The 18,249-nt window shown below is 36.5% G+C and overlaps 2 long non-coding RNA genes across 6 annotated transcripts in view; both read left to right on the top strand.

Moving 5' to 3' along the window:
* Positions 1–333: 333 nt before the first annotated feature.
* LOC140642146 (uncharacterized) lies at positions 334–10,601 on the top strand. Its single transcript, XR_012038691.1, has 5 exons — positions 334–426; positions 1,204–1,305; positions 2,789–2,898; positions 4,810–4,896; positions 10,479–10,601. It is a non-coding gene; the product is annotated as an uncharacterized lncRNA (long non-coding RNA).
* Positions 10,602–17,647: 7,046 nt separating this feature from the next.
* Positions 17,648–18,249, top strand: part of LOC140642534 (uncharacterized) — a 37,711-nt gene continuing 37,109 nt past the window's right edge. For 3 of the 5 annotated variants that reach the window (XR_012038970.1, XR_012038971.1, XR_012038968.1), the window contains exon 1: positions 17,648–17,869. This is a non-coding gene — a long non-coding RNA (uncharacterized lncRNA). The remainder of the gene's footprint in view (positions 17,870–18,249) is intronic. The other 2 variants (XR_012038969.1, XR_012038967.1) reach the window with 2 other exon arrangements.

The raw sequence follows: 18,249 nt of genomic DNA, 5'->3' as shown, positions 1-18,249 counted from the left end.
AGGGCTTTCCAGTTGGTAAAGATATGGAAATACTGGGAGGGTGGTGCATGCCCCTTCTCCCATACCTTATTCTATGCATCTCTTCCATCTGGCTGTTTCTGAGTTGTATATCCTCTTATAATAAACCGGTAATCTATTAAGTAAACTGTTTTCCTAAGTTCTGTGAGCCACTCTAGCAAATTAATTGAACCCAAGTAAGGGATTGTGGGAACCTCCAATTTATAGTGAGCTGTTCAAAGCATAGATAACAATCTGGACTCGGGATTGGCATATAAAGTGGGGGCACTTTTGTGGGGCTGAGCCTTTAAACTGTGGAATCTGATGCTGTCCCCAGGTTGATATTGTCAGAATTAAATTGAATTGTAGGACACCTGCTGCTGTCCACAGAAAATGGCTTAGTGTGGGGGAAAAAACCCCACACATTTGGTGAGTAGAAGTATCAGAAGCAAAGTGTGTGTCGTGTGTGTGTAAGTATATGTGTATATATATGTGTGTGTGTACACTATAGTGTACAAAGTTATACTGTACTCTGAGTTTGAAAAGTACTCATATAGTGTGCCTCCCTTAGCTATGGAAGAAGTCAAACTTTCCACCATTCCTCCTTCCTGCATGGCATTTGAGGTTCTATTACCTGGAAAATTGTGTAGCAAAACTGGTAATCACCAGCTTTTAGATATAAAAAGTTGGTCATGAAGAGTATTAAGTTTAGCTCCAAAATGTTTTTGTTTTATACTGACACCAAGATGTTTTTCCTTTTTCTTTTTTTAAGTAATTTCAAGCCCAACATGGGGCTCAGTCAGATTCATGATCCTGAGATCAAGAATCACATGCTCTATGGACTAAGCCAGCCAGGCATCCTGTTTTTACTTTTATATCAATAGTCTGAAGATTCAAAAGATAAGCAAATGAAAGGACAGCATTCTAATTTTTTTTCTGCTCTAATCTGCATAAATGTTAAATATAGCAGTAGAAACACTCTGGCTATTAAAATATGAGCATTGTGTTTTAAAGGCAGATTGAGAACTCTGCTGTCTGGTAGACTTAATCTTTGAATAACTAAGATAACACATTCCCTGGTTCTACCGAACTACACATGCCCTCAGCTACTGATGCTAAACTAGATCATATGTCAGAATCAGTTATGTCCAAGATGTCCTTAGGAAAACAAATTAATCTTTGACTCCTACCTCTTCATCACTTTAGGTCCTCTTATCACTGATAAGTACTTTCTCTCCTGCAAGAGCACTCCAATTCCATGGGAGATCGGGGATGGGAGAAGATAAACCCCAATCTTGGAGAAATCAGGTACAACAGCAATTTATCAAGGCCTCAGGACCCAGCTACTTTAACTAGAAATAGTATAGGAAGTTGAAGAAGGATTAGCCAATTAACTCGATGCTGAATAATGGGATCCATAGGCCCAGTGCTCCTTCAGTTTTTCCTGACCAAGGATAACGCTGACCTACTAGCTTTGGGCAGAGCTGAAGGTTCACATGAAATTTTAAGTTTAGAACTGTGGGTAGTGGAGAGAGATTGAGCAGTCCGTACTGACTTCTAGTTTCCCAGAATTTTTTGCTGTCATATTTCTCCTCACTCTGCCTTTCTTCTACCTTTTCACATTCCCCATGGAAATTCACTTGTTCTATATATGATCTCCAAGTCAAACAATCCTTACTTTAAAAGGATATCAGGTAGTTAGTTAGTCTGATTAAACAACCAAACACAGAGGCCTGTACTACTGCACAGGTTGTGTGCCCATAAAACTGGTCCTCTGTATAAGTGCAAGATGCATAATGAAAATCCTAGATATCTACTGCAGCAGACACAACTTCTAATCTTGTCTTCGGCAAGAACTCTTAGAATATTTATGCTTATTAAGGTTTTATTTGGAAAGTTATTTGATGATGCAACTAAGAGTTGTCACTAGCATATTTTCTCATAGCCTATTTTCTCATGGTCCAAATTAAAACATATAGCTACATTAAAAATTCAGAAATCAATATTAGTTAAATCATAATTTTTTTTATTTTTCTAAATGACAGATATAAATTTAGGCTTTCTAAGAAGAAAAAAGTAATTTTTCAGATTCAATAAGAGGATGAAATTTTAATAAGTGGTCCTGGGTCTTATTTTCTATAAGTTAATGGTATCAGCTATAAACTATCATAGTTTCAGTAGAGTATTCTTTTGGCCTCATTAATAAAAAGTTAGGCTGTAGCAAAGGAACCCTAGTGTTATGTCAAATAACTGCTTCATTGGCCTGATTATGAATAATCACTAGACAAATAACTAGGGTGAAAAAACCACACTCATTTCACATTTGTCAGACAAGCTTATGACTGTAGAACCTAAAAAGTACAGTAGGTAAATCGCAATGTGCTTAATCAAGTTTTTTAAGTTTACATATTCCTATAATGTGGAAAGTGGAACTTGACCAAGAACCTTTCAACTTAATCTATTACAACACATTTAATAGCCCTTCTCTCCTTAAAAACTTTACAATAGTTAAGAAAACCAAACTAACTTGGTTTTTTTTTAGACTTCTGGTTTGGAGTTTTAGGTTGGCTAATCTGATTCGTAGATGACATTGATAAACATAAATTCTCATTGTGACAGTTCTTTGTAAAAAATAATAAATAAATAAATAAATAAATAAATAATGGCTATGTAACAACAGAACTTAAGTTTCAACTTTCCTAAACTGCTCTCTCGAATTTTACAACTTACTCTTGGCCTTTAGAAACTGGATCACTGAATGAAATGTCTTCTCATATTACCCTCTCTCTAGCAATCTACTACATGCCAGATGGAGATGCCTTAGTTAGCAAAACTCAGGCAGCAAAGCTGCTTCGTGGAATCAATTCTAGAGAGAGTGAGGCAGGCAATGGACAATAATACGTAAGCAAAATTTTGTTATGTTACATGTGGTTAAGTACTAGGAAGAAAGAGAAAGCAGACAAGGAATATAGGGAGTTCAGGGTAGGGGTGTTTATTTGGGGGGAGAGAAGGGTAGCAATAATAAATAGTACTCAAGGAAGTCCTCTCTGAAAAGTTGACTAAATGGAAACCTGGAGAAAGAAAGAATATGAGTCATTGACTATCTGGGGGAAAAGCATTCCAGGCAATAGAAAACTGCAAATGCCAGGTCCTGTGTATTCAAGGTCCAGCAAGAAGACCAGTAATACTGGAAAGGAGTGAGCAACTGGTGGTGCAGTAGGAGATAAACTAAGAGCAGTAATGAGGTGAGAGTAGACAGTGTTGTGGAGAAAGGTACAGGTTTTAATGACATAGTCCTTGTAAGTTATTTTGGTAGTTATGACTTACTCTAACTGAGATAACAAGCCCATTGGAGGATTTGGAGTGCGTGTGTGTGTGTGGAACGTGATTTATTTTGTTAAGATCTGACTGAGAGGGACCAGTTAGCAATGCCATAGCAATGGTCCAGATTAACAGAGATAATGCCTTGAGCCAGAGCAATGGTAGAGATGGCAATGAGAAATAGATTCTGAATGTAGAATAAAGTGGAATAAAGAGCTCCCAAACCTATTTAGTTTATCACTGATTAAACATTATTTTGTATAATCATTTGTGTTATGTGTTTTCATGGTAAAAGATGATCATTTCCCATTTAAACGTTTCCTATCACATAATAGTGTAGTTTGGATCTAGCATCGTTTAGCCATTGTATGGATAGAAAAATTTATCTAATCAGTCTTCTGTTGTTGATCATCTATGCATTTTCTCTATTGTAAATACCATGAAAATGAACATCCTCACTGTTCTATCTTTCAAATATTATTTGCAAATATAATAACCATGTAATTTAGGGATCCCTGACTCTTGAATTTAGGAATTACTCTGCGAAATGTGAACTAGAAAGGAGAAACTAGAAAAGCCAAACTATTTATAAACCAACAACTTAGGTTGATTTCTTTTCAAATAATCTGTACACCCAACATATTTTTATAAACAATCTCTATACCCACTCATGACCTCAAGATTGAGAGTCACATGCAAACCAGGCATGGAAAGAAGATTATCTACATCAGATGTGCATTTGGTAGAGCTTTAAATGTTAAAAAATATTTGAATATGAAATATTTATAAATTCCTGCTTAAGGTTGAATGAACATTCTGTATTTCAGAATTTGTTTTCTATTTCTGATAGACTTAGTTATTAGTAGGAACAGATGACCAATTATAAGAATTGTCACCATTTTAACATTCTACATGAACTGTAGCCAGGCTGGATTTTTGGCACCTGAGCATTCACATCCATCTGTTTACAGGGCACTATGCCCATTCGCAAGATTTATGCCAGTTTCAAAAAGTCATATGTAAATCAAGATAGACAATGTATACTCTTTGAGATATAAATCATCTATTATTTAATCTCTTTAAATTATGTTTTTAGAAAGACCTTTAGCCATTGTTAATTTAAGAGAACTTTCAATTAGGCATAAATAAGCAAAATTTTAACTTTATTAAGTAATAAATAGAATACCAAGTTTTTTCAACCTGAGAAAGTTGAAATTAGAAAAAGGTCCATGACAAGTCCTTTAAAAAAGTTTTGACTATACTATTTGAGGAAAAGAAACTAACATTTACTTGGTACCTGCTGTGTGCAAGGTGCTTTTATATAATTTATTTCTGTAATTTTCATAAGAATCTTATGAAGTAGGTATCATTATCCCTATATTGCAGATAAGAAACCAAAAGAAATGACTTACCTATATGATCACACATAGGAAATAATTAAAATAATTTCAAGCCCAGCTTAATCTGACTCCTAAACTCATGGTCTTTTAGCTACGCAACACTATGTAAGCGGTTGGGATTCAAACATCGAGGTGAATTTACAAATCTGTGATGTGGATTGAAAGGGGTTTTTACAAGGTAAATAAATAAATAAATAAATAAACTAACCAAATGATTGCTTTACTCTTAAAAGTCAACTAAACATATTCCAAAGTAAGTGTGAAGATATACATTAGCTCTCATTATCAAGAAGGCAATACCAAATACGAGTTAATTATTTTTACTGTATGAGAATATCCACTTACATGAAATAAGAGGAAAAAATCTGATAAGCTGTTTGCTTCCTTGTAGATCAGTGATTTTTACACACACACATAGCTATTTATTTTCCCCAAACAAAACTACATAAAATAAATGAGAATGCTTGAAGCAAGGGTGCAAGTGGGAGGTAGAAGCTGTTCCCTGTCCATTTTCCTCTCCCAGTATCGCTGTGACCTCTGAAGGAATGCTTATAAATCCCAGGACTCAGAATGTCATTTAAATCCCCCACGTTGTGGCTGGAACACTTGGTTGATCAGCTTACCTTTTCAGTATTCACCTGATTTATTTTGGCTATCTACCAATCACAGTAAAAATGTGACTTGAAATGGGTAAGAAAGTTCCTAGGGCAAAAACTAAGAACTTTTTATTTTATACTGAATTGTCTTTCCTTATTTCTCCCAATTGAAATCAACTAATTAATTTATCTCAAATGCTTGTGAATCTCAACTGAATGCCCAGGCACTATTTTGATTCCTACTTTCAGGAAGCTTAGATTCTAGTTGGTAGAGGCAGATAATAAAGAAGTGAAAAAAATAAAAATGTGCTATAAAAAAATAAGTGTTTTTAGCAAAGAATGTTTATTGTGTACTGGGCTATTTTATTTTTGTCTTATTAGTAAATGTTACTTGTATTAAGTTAAACTTGTTCCTCAAAAGTTCATGTCCACCCAGAATCTCAGAGTGTGATTTTATTGGAAATAGGGTCTTTGCAGATATGATTCATTAAGATGAAATCCTATTGGACTAGGGTGGGTCCTAATCCAATGATTTCTGTCTTTATGAAAAAGAAAATGGAGACACAGATAAATAGGGGAGAAAACCATAAAAAGGAGCTAGATTAGTGATGATCTGTAAGTCAAAGAACATCAAAAATTGCCAGCAACAACTAGAAGCTCCAAGAGGCAATGAGTGATTCTTCCTTAGAGCCCTGGGAGAGAGCAAGGCCCTTGATTTCAGATTTCTAGACTCCAGAACTGCTAGAGTAAATTTCTATTGTTTTAAGGCACCCAATTTGTGTTGTTATGGCAGCCCTAGGAAACTAAAATACTAACTTTATTATTTTTTTTGACTGTTAAGGATTTTATTTATTTTGGAGAGAGAGAGAAAGTTCGTGTGAGAGAGAGAGAGAACATGAGCAGTGGGGAAGGGCAGAGGGAGAAGCAGACTGTCCGCTGGGCAGGAAGCCAGATGCGGAGCTCCATCCTAGGACTCTGGGATCATGACCTGAACCGAAGGCAGACACCCAACTGACTGAGCCACACAGGCACCCCTAAAACACTACTTTAGATAGAATAATTAGGGAAGACTTCTCTTAGTATATGGTTTTTATTTTTTATTTTATTTATTTATTTTTGAGATCTTATTCTTAAGTAATCTCTATACCCTTCATTAAAGATTTTATTTAACGATTTGTGAGAGACAGAGAGAGGCAGAGACACAGGCAGAGGGAGAAGCAGGCTCCATGAGGAGAGCCTGATGCAGGACTCGATCCCAGGACCCCAAGATCACGACCTGAGCCAAAGGCAAATGCTCAGTCACTAAGTTACCCAGGTGCCCCTGTTTTCCTAGGCTTTTGCTAAGTAATTAATGTTGATGTTGTAATAAACTAATTCTTTCTAAAATATTGGATGTTGGATGAAAATGGGTTTAAGTTACCTTTTTCCCCAGATACCTTATTAGTATTACAACTGACCTAAAACCTCAAAGAGTGGCTATTATGGAAATTCTAAGCACAATCTGAGACACTTTTTGGAGGGGGAATAGAGAGATTTTGTTTTTCCTTAAATCTGAACGCATCATCTTTTGACCAGTGTCCTAGTTACATACCTGTGAAATTTCTTTCCAAGACATAGAAGCTGAATCTGTGACTGCAATTTGAATACTTTAGAAGAAATCTTAGATGGATAAGAAGAAAGATTAATATGATATAGAAAAATGAGCTCTGAAGTGGTCAAAAGTTTTGTGTTCTATTTCTTGTTCTGCCACTTACTAGCTAATTACCTCACTTAAGTCACCTAATCTCCCTGAGTCAGCTTTAGTAGGAGCATTAAACAATCTGCCATGCTTGACAGGATTCAGGTGAAGATCGAACGTGAAATGAGGGACTGTGATTTAGAGTGCTTTGCAAAGCCTCACGCGTGGTGCTTCCCATAGCCATACGAATAAAACTTTTACAATCACATTTCCATAAAACAGCTAATTTAATAGTGGATAGGGTAAAATGGAATATTCTGACCATCTGATGTAATAGGGAAGCTTCAGCGAAGTCGTTTCTGGAAAACTTTAACTTAATAACCAAGGCTGCCAACCGCTTTATTCAAGCTTGTCAGGTCTCACCATGAGTTGAGTCAACAGCAATTTTCTTCCCCCTTTCCTTTGATCTCACTTTTACATTTCACCTCTCCTCAGTTCTAAATTTTGTAGGAACGCAACATGTAAGGTTTTACTTCTAACTCTTGCCTTAGAGTTTTTTTGCACGTCGCATCTGAGTTTGTCTAGGGATTCTTTGGCAACAAGAACCGCCTAAATGCCACATAAGAGTGTGAAGAATTTACTAGAATGAAAAATACGAGAGACTTTTCTCACTGATAACCACTTACCAATCGGTTGATAAGCAGTTAAGAAATGTTTTGAGTGGAGGGTTTGAGGAAGGGAGGGTGGGTGACAGTAGTTAAGTTCAGCTTTACTCTGGAGCACCACCTGCTGGTAAATTAAGTCTAACAGTGTTCCGCAAACAAAAATTAGAAATTATGCTGGGAGATGACAACAATCAACCTGTTTTATATAAAGCATATATTAGTTATTAGAATCATTGTGGAAAATGATTCAATTATTAAAGAGATTTTTTTCAGAGCTTTTTTTGGGAGGAATTTATTTTAAATCCTGAACTCTGATTAGAAAACCAAAAATACGAATCGAGGACCCATTATGTTAGTCAAATATTTACGGGTTTATGTATCACACTGTGCTAGACACTGGGGGTGCAATGGTGCAAGGAACAGATGGAATCTTCTGGCCCTTGTGGAACGTAGAAAAAGTAACAAATAGATGGCTGGAAGTTGATATGAATGAAACAAATAAAAGACAGAAGGAGAGAAGATAGTATAATTGATGGAAACTACGTAGGATGGGACTTTCAGGAAAGGCATTTCTGACAAGACCTTTGTTAGAAAGACTTTTGTCAAAAGACTTGTTTTTTGCTGTACTCCCAGCCCCGGGTACTGTGCCTAATATACATGGTCAGTGCTCCATGAATATTTGTGGAATAAAAGAATGGATGACAGTGAATGATAACCTTAAACAGGGCGATTGAGCGGGCTAACGGACCATCAGCTTTTTTTTGACATGGATCATGCTGGTCTAATGAAACAATGATGTGGTAGGAAAGAGAGTACAGGAAAACCACTGGAAGTAATGTGTAGCAAGACCTTTTTTAATCTTGGAGCTGAGCCAGCTTATAAAATCTAGTCCAAGTTCAAAGAATGATGAGATGATGACTCTGTTTAAACTACTCTCACTTTATTTATTATTTTTTTTAAAGATTTATTTATTCATGAGAGACACATACAAAGAGAGAGAGGCAGAGACACAGGCAGAGGGAGAAGCAGGCTCCACGCAGGGAGCCCGATGTGGGACTCGATCCCGGATCCCGGGATCACGACCTGAACCGAAGGCAGGCGCCCAACCGCTGTGCCACCCAGGCGTCCCTACTCTCACTTTAAACTATGAAACAAACAGCACTAGGGATGCAAATGACTGGATGCGGCTAGCTCCCTATCACCTTTCTTGTACTTCACAAACACCCAAGTTCCATAATTGAGGCAGCCCATGAGGAATCAGTTCTGTACACCTTTGCAACATTAGGCTGGGTGAGGGGTCTTACCTGATGCACCCCATTACCAAATAAAAAATGTATTGTTGCACAGTAGTGATATCTTGATGCGGTTTGTTTCTTGATGCACCATTGGCCCTACACTAGACGTGTAGGCCTACCAAACCTTCGGTGGATGCAAATCTAACTGCAGACCTAAGAGTAAGATACAAGCTTACATGGAGTCATTGTTGGCTTATAACACATTAGCTTATAATACAAATGGATGAGGCAAAAAAAAAGGGAAACAACTTTTTAAAAGACCTAAGATAGCCTTTTATTTTTTGCCTTCGATCGACCCACCTATCATGCACATCTTTTGTCCACACATAAACACATGCAATAACATTCCTATCAATACAATCTATAAGCATTGATAAATCCCTTTCTCCAGTAAGAGAACTCTGAATTTTAGTTGGCCATATTGTTGGTCCAGCTAAAAGACTATACTTCCTAACCTATGGCTCTGCTAGGTAGGAGTGCCTATGTGATGAGTTCTTGGCCGTTGAGTTTTAAGAGGAAGTATCATGAGATATTTCTAGAAAATCTTGATAACTGCTGTTTGGAATACAGTTCTTGTGACTGGTGTTCCAAAATGCGTGTTAGACCAAGAAGACCAGAGCTGCCCCTAAGGCAAAACAACAGAAAACTGAAGGGATGTTGGTGTGGTGTCGAGCTATTATACCAGTGCTAGACCATCTCGTGTTTTCTTCTAAGTGAGAGAGAATAAAACATCTGTCTTGTTTATGACGTTGCTCTTTGGAGCTTCTATTACTCTGCTGAACTGTATCGTAACCAATTTGGTGAGTGACATAGATTTTGCCAAGGGTTTCATGACAAATGGAGGAGGAGGCACCATGTCACACTACAAAGCAAACAGTCTTCTCATTTTATTCAAGTTCTCTCTCTAGTCTCTTTCCAGATCCAAATTCTCTTTTGCCCGCCTCCTCCAGCCCCTGCCATCTGTTAACATTCTTTTCCCTTCCTTGGATCCCACTGTCATGTCTCTGATTCTATAATGACACCAGGGCAGGAATTCTCTTTCCTTTCCTTTCCTCTGTGAATATTTGGAGTACTGTGCAGTCTGCCACAAGATGCAAGTAACGGTAGCAACAACAACAAACAACCCCCAGGATTAAATGCTGACTAGAATCATTTAATTCTCAGGACAACCCTATAAAGTATGATCTTATTTTATAGAGAGGGCAAGGAATCCGCCTGTGGTAGAAAAGGCTATCTCCTCTGAATTCATGCTCCTCCTTCCCTAGAACGGAGTTTTCACTGAGAATTCGCTGTCCATCATGCTACATGTATATTTATAATTGTCATATTTTCCTAATATATTCATCCTGGATCATTATGAAGTATTCCTTTTTTGTCCCTAGTAATACTCCTTTCCCTAAAGTCTATTTTGTCTAATGCTAATACAAAAACTCCTGCTAAACCTATTTGTCTGTATTTAAAGTGCATCTTGTGTAGACAGCATATAGTTGATACTTGCCTTTTTAATGTTCCTGTCTTTCTTTCAGATTTCATTTTTAAGCAATTTCTACACCCAAAGTGGGGCTCAAACTCACAACCCTGATATCAAGAGAGTCACTTGCTTCATCAACTGAGCCAGCCAGGTGCCCCTATGATGTATTGAATATGTGTTTTAATAGAAATAAAATTTACATATTAAACATATTTAGTATTTAATATGTATTAATATACATTTTATACTTATTCACAGGTCTGCTTTTTTGCTATTTCTAATTATTTTCTAATCCCATTGATTTTTTTTTCTTTTTCTGTTCCTTGTTTCCTTCCTTGGTGTTAATTGAATATTTTCTAGTAGCCCATTTTAATTTCTCTATTGACTTCCTAATTACCTTTCTTTTCATTATTTTTTAGTTTCTGTAGGGTTTTTTTTAAATGTATTTTTAACTAATCCCAGTACATAGAGCCATACCGAATTACTTCAGATAAAATATAGAATACTTGCAATAGTATAATTCCACTTACCCCTTGATTTTTGTGCTATTCTTTTCATATATATTACATCTATATTTGTTATAAACCTGTTTGCTTTAAGCGGTCATATGCCTTTAAGATGAGGAAAGAAAAGAAAAATATAAACTGGTTATTTTTTACACTCACCCACATATTTCCTATTTCTACTTTTTGGTATCATTTCACTATACTATGGGTGGCTCACTGGTTGAGCGTCTGCCTTCAGCTCAGGGCATGATCCCGGGGTCCTGGGATCAAATCCCCCATTGGGCTCCCCATGGGAGACTGCTTCTCCCTGTGCCTGTGTCTCTGCTTCTCCCTCTGTGTCTCTCATGAATAAATAAATAAAATATTTTTTTAAAAATCTTGAAATATATATATATATATATATATATATATATACACATATATATATTTCAACCAGTAATTGTACTTACAAGAATTTTTATGGCAATAATTAAAAATGAGAATTAGAATAACTTTTTTTATAATCACGTTTTTCTACTGTTTCTTATAATAAAATTGGAAATAATTTAAGTGTCTAAAAATAAAATCATTACATAAACTATGTTACATACATAAGATGATGGATAAGCACATTTCTTTTTAGGACATTGATTAACTTTGTTTAGTTTTAGGATATTGGTAATTTTGTTTAGTTTTTAGGAAAAAAAGACTGAAAAGATATATATCTAGATATTAATAGTTCTCTTTGGCTAGTGGATTCTTTATTTGCATTACTGCCTTTTGTTTATACTTTTCTGCATTTTCTAAATTTTTAAAATATATGTTCTTTTATAGTCAGAGGAAAAGTGCAATTAGAAAAATTCAAGATTAGAGAGGTCATGTTATGTAAACACTGGACAGGATCTTTGAAACTAGTTAATCATAGTATTGAGAATAAATAATTTCCAAAAATATATTTATCAACTTGAATTCAGGATAACATATGTCTTTAGTTTGACAAGTTTGAAGCATAGAAGGTAAGAAGGCAAATTTGCCAGGAATGAATTTATATATTATTCAATATATTAAAGCCTATTCTATTGGTAGGCTTAGCTTTTCTGGTGAGATTCAAAGATTGCCACAGATCCGTGTCTTAAAGTATCTCCCTCACTGACTTCATGAGTCCTTGAAATTCCTATGAAGCAACTCTTTTTGTTTAAAGTTTTTTTGTTTTCTTCCTCTGGAAAACAGTATGGAGGAGGTTCCCCATAAAGTTAAAAATAGAACTACCCTAAGACCCAGCAGTTGCACTACAAGGTGTTTACCCAAAGGACACAAAAATACAGATCAGAGGTGTAGGTGTACCCTGACATTTGCAGCAGCATTATCAGCAATTGCCAAATATTCACTGACTAATGAATGAATATTTGATATATATATTTTTAATTATATACATATAATGAATATTATTCAGCCATCAAAAATAATGAAATCTTGCCATTTGCAACAACATGGATGGAGCTAGATTGTATTATGCTAAGTGAAATAAGTCAGTCAGAGAATGACAAATACCACATGATCTCATTCTTATGAGGAATGTAAGAAAGAAAACAAATGAACACACAGGAAAAAGGGAAAAACAAGGGACAGAGGAAAATAAATGATAAGAGACTCTTTCACAATTGAGAACAAACTGAGGTTGCTGGAGGGGAGGTAAGTGTGGGGATGGTCTAGGTGAGTGAAGGGCATTAATGAAGACACTTGTGATGAGCGCTGGGTGTTGTATGTAAGTGATCAATCACTGAATTCTATTCCAGAAATCAATATCACACTGTATGTTAACTAAGTAAAATTTAAATTAAAAAAACAAAAGAAAACAAAACTTCTTTTGTTTTCTTCCAATGAAACCTACCTTATTTTACCTAGCAGGGTAGCATCCACTGACACTAACCATGGGTTATTGTATCAGACTCAGGACATTTTGATAAAGAGTATTTTGACAGTTTTGGTAAAGATCTACAGATACTTAGCTGTCAGAGCAGGGCAATTCTAGGCCAAATTCTGTGGTAGGGTGTTCTAGACAGTTCAGTGGTGGGGTGAAGATACTGAGCAATTTGTAGGGTTAGCAGGTAGGTAGAAGGGACAGTAAAGAAGAAAAGGGGAGAGAATACCAAATGGGGATGCAAGAACCATCCAAAATTTATTCATTCAACAGACTTATTTGCATGCAGTAGCTATTAAGTTTATATTATTCCTTCAAGTGGCATTTGTCAGTGACCATTTACTCCCTTGGTTCCTTGCTGCTTGCTCTTTCATTGAGAAAGACATCAAAGTCCTTTGTAAAGTCTATAATTCTTTACCTCGGCAAGATATGTTTATTATTTTGTCCTTCACACCTTCAAATTCCAAAGAATTGCCTCAGTAGTTGAATCAATTAATATCCAATAAATGGACACAGTGAGTGAACCATACCAGGGAAAATATATAAACCAGTTAATCAGGGCTTTCCAAGGATTATACTTCTTATTCTTAGGCTGTCCCACATGGTGACAACTCTTTAAGATGTAATTTAAAACTAGATGAGAGAGAAGATAGGGATCTATAGATGCTTTTACTAGATGGACCTTTCAAAGGCTGGTAAGGCAAGTTGCATTGTCAGCCTCCGTTCAGTCTTGTTGTAGGACCAGTCCAAAGGAAGGAATTCTTAAATACACACACATGGAGTCAGAGATTTAGAATATGTAAGGACATAATAAATTTAAATCTAACCCCTTCATTGTACCAATGGAAAAAATTCGAGTCTTGACATTTGATCGGCTTAACCAAGATTATAAATAGTAATAGCAGTAATAGCATAATGTATAATAGTAATTATAAATAGAGTCAGGATTAGAACTCAGGTCTCTTAGCTGCTAATCTGATGGGTTTCCACAATATCACATTGCCCCAAGTCCAGGTATTAGATACACACCTTCAAAGCCCATAAAAACACCAAACAAAGCAAGGCAAAAAGCCAAAAGAAAGATCCTACAGGTCTGACATCAAACACTGGGGAAAAAATGTGTAAACCACAGGTGAATTAGAATCTCAAGCCATGTTTTCTTTTGTAAAAAGTGGATTCTGTCAACTCTACTAAATAATTTTTTCCTCCTAAAATTGCTAAGCAAAAGAAGGGAATATAGGTTGCTACTTAGTTGGGCCCTGATACATTTTTTTTTATATCAAATGATGAATACTGTTTGAAATATTGCTTCAACTGATTTGGGCAATATTTTTTAGCCATAGACAAAGAGTAAGAATGAGCCTGTTGTGTCAAGATGCCTGGCTGAGTGTCACAGGAGTCAGAATAAGGTCGTATTAATTCTACTGGACATTTTATTCTTTATCTAGACTCTAAGAAAGCAAAGAACATAATAATGAAGTCCATTTGGTGACCTAAATTGGGAGGTACTGTCAATGTGAATGAGGGCTGAGAAGTAAAATAAAGTAAATACAAGTTTAGACATATATGCCAGGGAAGATACAGCAGGACTTCACTTCAGAAGAAACCTAACAGTTTGGAATGGAAATGGGTTCCAGAAATCTTAGGGATAGGAAAATCACTGAAAATGATAGTGAATAAAAGAGAAAGGGGGAATTATAACAGTTTACAAAATGATGTAGGATTACAATTCGATGTCAAGAAAAAAAACATACCCTAAACAAACAGGTGCAACTATGCACTTCCGTACATTTTACATTATATCACATATATCTTCCATTTTGAAACCTATAAATAGAAAGATTTCTGTTATTATATTGGGAATATAAATATTTCTGGTGTGGAATTGTAGGTGGTACCAAAATAACCACGTAAAGAGATGAATTGCATATAAAAGGGACTGTGAGTACATTGTGAAGGTGTTTGTAGTTATCTTCAGGTCCTATTTAAATTAAAGACAAAAGAGGAAGGATTGAAAAAAGAGTAAGAGAAGGAAACTGCCATTTCTGCCTCTGTTGTCTATTATGCTTTTCTCTCTGCTACTTCATCTAGAAAAAAACAAACGGATTTTTTTTTTCTTAATAATCCTTGCTAATGTCTAGGTCTAGAAAAGAGCAGCTAGGCCCCAGCTACAACCCCTGGTCAGGTGGTCAAGGTGAGGCTCCCTTTATAATCCTAGGAGTATTCTTACATCTCAGGGGGCCAGAGCCAGTGCTGGTCAGGTTTTATCATCCTCTCGTATTTTTGGAATTTGAAGGATTAGAATGCTTTCCAAGTGTTTCTATCAGAGCATATAACAGTCTGTTCCCACTATTTAAGTAACGTCCTGATGAAATTCAGCACGTGAGATCGCTATGTAGTGAGATTCTTTCAGGAGTCATATGTCACTGGACCAGAGATAGACTGTCCCTGCATGGCTGGATGGAGTAACTGAGGTGCCCTTTTCAGCAGATACTTTTATAGAAGGCTCCTCTTATCCATGGGGAAAGTGTTCCAAGACCTCCAGTGGATGCCTGAAACCACACCCATAGTACCAAACTCTCTTTGTATACTGTGATTTTTCCTATACATACATACTTACGATTATTTAACTCATAAATTAGGCACAGTAAGAAATTAACAACAATGACTCATAAGAACACAGAACAAAACAGAATTATAAAAATATACTATAACAAATGTTATGTGAATTTGGTTTCTCTCCACCAAAATATCTGATTGCACTGTACTCACCCTTTTTCTCATGATGATGTGAAATGATAAAATATCCACGTGGCAAAATGAAGTGAGGCAAGTGACGTAGGCATTGTGATGTGGCATTAAGCTACTATTGACCTTCTGATATCGATGAGCATATATCTGGATATGTAAGGTTCACCTGCTTTTGGACTGTGGTTGATGGCAAGAAAGTGAAACCTTGGAAAGCAAAACTGCAGATATATGTGGGAACTACCTTACTTCACAGTAAGGAATCCATTAAAGATTGCAAGAAATATTTAAATTAAAAGCTGGCTTATCCCAAAGTATTGAAAGGCCCAAATATACAAATTCTTATTGAGTCATAGGTAAGTAGCAGTTTAATTGTCCTGCAGAAGTATAATAGAAATGATAAGTGATGTATGATAAGTAAAAAGGAATAGAAGTATAAAGGGAAAAAAAAGCATGGTTTTTAGTTAACAACCTAGCCCCCAGTTTTAAGAGGTCAATTCACCTTGTAATGAAGTAGTAGTCATTATTAACCAGCCAGAACTCCTGGGATCTTCTTAAAAGCAACAACTTCAGATTATCTCCCAGGAGAAGATTTTCCATTTCTGTATTCTGAAAGGCTGGCTGTTTAAAAATTTCATAGCCATCTAATGTTCTGCCCTTCTCCAACTGGCACATATCTGTTGTGATAATTTTCTTAAACCAGCAGGCTATTTTGACAGAGGGCACTGTGTCAGCATTAATTTACCTCACTATATCCTTTCATGAACCAATCCAGGGAATCCTAAACCACATCTTTCCTTTGCCTACTCAGTTCTGTGTATCTGAAAAATTTATCTCATAAAGAAATCAGTGAAAGGCCACAACTCTTTAGATTTATAGAACAACAATATTACGTGTGCTGTAAGACAGTAAAAGGAACATTAATGTCTTGAAGGTAACAGTGGTGATTATAAGGAATTTATTAGATGCATCAGATAAAAGTCATTATTGAAAGAATTGTTTTTATATTCAAATACCTTCAAATAAGTGCTTTAAGGTTGAGGAAAGTCTGTTTCTGATCCAACTAACATTTGTGGGATTTATTAATGGGTACCTGCTACGTGGGCCAGGCATTTTTTACTTCATTTTAGTCTTAATAAATGCCAGTATTGTGCTTATGCTAAGGATACAAAGACAAAATGTCATCAGCACCTTAAAGAGCTTCATAGTCTAATAGGGGAGAGAGACTCATAAATAGAGAATTAAATTCAGCAACAATGTGGTAAGTGCTGGAAGAGGCCAGCACAGAGGGCTATGGAAGCACACAGGAGGGCTTAGGCAAAGTCTTTATTTATTTTTTAAAGATTTTATTTATTTATTCATGAGAGACACACACAGAGAGAGGCAGAGACACAGGCAGAGGGAGAAGCAGGCTCCCAAGGGGAGCCTGTTGCAGGACTTGATCCCAGGACCCCGGGGATCACCACCTGAGCCGAAGGCGGACATTCAATCCCTGAGCCACCCTGGTGCCTCTTAGGCAGAGTCTTCTTGAAACAAAGACTTGTTTTAAAGTCTTAAAGAAGGATAGAAGGAAAAAGAAATAGCTGGAGGCAGGGCCAAGGGCTAAGAAACAATGTTTCAGTGGTACTGGAGAACAGAGAAGGATGCGGGGAATGGCAGGAAATGATGGCAGGAGAGTCAGGAGACTCCAGATCATTCAAGGCTTCATGTGACATGTTAAGGAGCTTCCCTAGAAGTCACTTAGTGAAGTATTTTGTTCCTGGTGGGAGAATTCTGTGGGGAAAACAGTTTGGAAAATAACGGATGAAAAAGGCTTCCGTAACACAGAGTCTGTGGGAAGCTTAAATATGCTAATATACTGGTGACTTGGCAGGGACATACTATACAGGTTTCTGACTATGAAACACTTAGGAAAGATCATCTTTTGGGACTAGAGTTCTGAGAAGCATACCTTGGGAAATAATGGACACCCCTTTGGGGGAGCCACTAAGGGCTTTCAAATAGATGGGCGATATGGACAGTTTTGTGTTTTAGAACACACAGGTAGCATTCCAGAACTCTCTGGCAGGAGTCGAGGAGACAATTGTAGAGGGACAAAATTGATGGCAGAGAGGCCAGTTAGGAGACCATTGTTCTAGGGGAGCAAAAATGAAGACCTGCACTTGGCCGTAGAAGGAAGGCAAGCTTCAAAAAATGTTTAGAAGATTGACAGAACTTGATCATTGATCGAATGTTGGGAAAGTGAGGGATAGGAAAGATTCAGTTTCTAACGTGGCTGATCAGGAGGATTGGGTACGAACAATTACGTAATTAGAAGAGGGGGCATAGGTTAAGGAAGATACCATGACTTCAGTTTAGGGCGGAGTTGAGATTGAGAAAATCTATATCATATCTAGGGGAAATTTTAGGAGATGGTTGGAGGTGAATGTGTAATAATTGGATGTTTCTGTTAAATACCCAGATTTGGTAGTCAATAGCATTTAGGTGTAGTTAAAATTATGACAATATTAAAAATTACTCAGGAAGAGCAAGTAGAATTAGGAGAAATATAGAACAAGTAGAGAAACTTGGGGAATTCCAACAAAAGTGTTTACCTACAAAGCAATTTCAAAACCTGAGACAACTCAAACCATAAACACAGGCTGCTATTTAAAAACACCAACAACACGATA

The sequence above is a fragment of the Canis lupus genome, chromosome 11, assembly GCF_048164855.1.
Source record: "Canis lupus baileyi chromosome 11, mCanLup2.hap1, whole genome shotgun sequence".
Taxonomy (NCBI): domain Eukaryota; kingdom Metazoa; phylum Chordata; class Mammalia; order Carnivora; family Canidae; genus Canis; species Canis lupus.
This window is presented reverse-complemented; position numbering and strand designations above follow the sequence as displayed.